Here is a 2268-nt window from a genome sequence, read left to right as displayed (position 1 = left end):
TGATTTGTCTTCCTAGGTCAAAAACTAAAAAAGTTATGGCAATTTGAAAATCATGGATTTTGGGCCGAAAACGGGAAAAGTTAAAAATACTAAATTTCCCAAGTTTGGGGTACCCCAAAATCATTATTACTATAGATACAGATCTAAAATCGCTTGTGGTTACAAATATGATGGCATAGAATAAGCCCAATTTTTTTGGGAAGGCTATTTAGCATAGTTTTACCACAATAACTTTTCAAAGTTCAGAAAAATCACAGAAAAGCAGTTTCCAAAAAGTTGCCGAAACATGCGAAAAAGACGCAACTTCAAACTGTCGTAACTTTTTTGTTTGTTGACATAGGATGACATATTATATATCAAATTAATCAGGTTTTAAAGCTCTATCTGAATGGTGTGATATATAAGTTCTGTAAGATCATTATCAGTAACTCAAGAGAGGAAAAAGGTTGCCAAGTTTAAGAATTTGGACAAAAGTAGTACCCAGACCCAGTGGTGGCCGAGAAGCTATTTTCTCAAAATAATGGAACAAGACATGTCTTAATAGCTAAAACCAAGGTTTATTTATCATTCTATGCAGGACGGATGGTAAGGTTGCCCGTCTCCCCTTTCCCACAGCCAGGAATGTCCTTTTAAGGGACCTGTACTGGTCATCATCTGTTTAAAACAAAGTAAAGTAAAAGCAAAATTAATGTTTTTCATATGTTTAGGAAAAATGAGGACATTTTAAATTTAAACCGATATTCTCTTATTTTTTCACTTTTGGAATTTTGTTTCTTCCTTTTAAAAAAAAACTCACTCCAATAAAAAACATAAATTAAAAAAAAAAATCTCAGCAAAACAGAATATCCTTCTAAAGTCAATGAAAAGATAAAAAATAATGTTTATAAAGAGTCAACTATAAAAAATGAATAAGTCATATTTATTTACATTATTGTGAAGTAGTAAACAACTCACAAATGGAAATATATAATCTAGCCAAGGAAAATATATTCTCTACCTCCAGGTCTGTCTATCACTACTATCATCGATGTCCGCCATCTTGGATTTTCTTAGATATTTGTAAGGGTTGTAAAAATCGTTCTTGTGGCTTAAAATTAATTGCCAGTAACACAAAATTAATTTATTTAATAAATATAATGCTTGAAGAAAGCAAATTACTGTATCACAGCTTATTCTGAAAATCAGAAATAAATAGGCTCTTCATTTTCTGAGACGGACCCAGAGTTCAGCCATTTTGAGAAGATGGGTTTGAGGACGATGTTGGATAAAACAATAAAATAAACAAATTTAAACTTAATACCTCTTAATTTATGATATTAATAAGTGAATTATATATTTATTTACCTGTCAGAACCTTGTATCGAGAAATTTCGAACGGTAGCGTTGATTCAGGCGAGATTTATTTGTTAGCCATTGGAGACGTCTGATACTGCTGCCGGCCGGTGGGAAAAAGAATTTCATTCATAAAGTGATGCGTTGTTTCGGTTTAAGCATTCTGCGCCGTTGGACATTTTTTAGTGTTGTTTTCGTATTTATAAAAAGGAAAAATACGGCTTTCCAAAAATACCAAATAGAACTTGATCATAATGAAAATTAGCCTTGAAAAGTTATAAAAAATGCGATATTTTCAAAACCAAAAATAAGAACTACTACTATTTGGTACCAAAATAATCGGCCCTCTTTTACGTGTCTTATGAAACCAGTTTGGGCGAGATTGAACGAACGGCGCAGTTTGCCTGGCTATTTACGTTGAGGCGGTATGATTTTTTTTTTTTCGGCGAGCGATAAAAAACGGCTCAAGTGACTATTTTCGTTATCAAAGCACAAAGTCAGTTTTTTGTGCATGCTAAAACCAAATATATCATTGGAAAGATCAAAGATTGATCTTTTTATTGATATATATATCATTGCATTTACAATGAAAATACGTGGTGAAGATTAAGTGGGAACTTGATGGAAATCAGCTCATTTTACGTCCAGAACCCGTTATCGGGCAGTTTGGACTACCTGTGCCTGTGTCTGGATGAGACTTTTACTAAGTTTTAGGTGATCTCAGACTTAGAACTTTGATAGTGTGCTTTTGGAATCTAAATCTGTTCCCAATTTGAACCAATTCCCCTTTGTCTTACCTTTTCTTGGGTGCTTTAATTGTAATTCTAGAACTTTTAACTATCCCATTTTCTTCCTTTTTACTGGCGCTGATATGACCTTAATGTGTTGTAAGCGCCGTAAAACCCTTAAAAACATCTTTGTCTGGCAATAGAATTG

The 2268-nt window shown here is 33.1% G+C and overlaps 1 long non-coding RNA gene across 1 annotated transcript; it reads right to left on the bottom strand.

Moving 5' to 3' along the window:
- Positions 1-537: 537 nt before the first annotated feature.
- On the bottom strand, positions 538-1987 carry LOC144978893 (uncharacterized). The gene is made up of 2 exons (XR_013646622.1): positions 1345-1987; positions 538-654 (listed from the first exon to the last, which is right to left on the bottom strand). It is a non-coding gene; the product is annotated as an uncharacterized LOC144978893 (long non-coding RNA).
- Positions 1988-2268: the final 281 nt, after the last annotated feature.

This window comes from Berghia stephanieae, chromosome 8 (assembly GCF_034508935.2).
Source record: "Berghia stephanieae isolate SIO BIC M18660-M18661 chromosome 8, UCSD_Bste_1.3, whole genome shotgun sequence".
Classification (NCBI taxonomy): domain Eukaryota; kingdom Metazoa; phylum Mollusca; class Gastropoda; order Nudibranchia; family Aeolidiidae; genus Berghia; species Berghia stephanieae.
The sequence above is the reverse complement of the archived record's forward strand: the minus strand, read 5'-3'. Positions and strand labels throughout refer to the sequence as shown.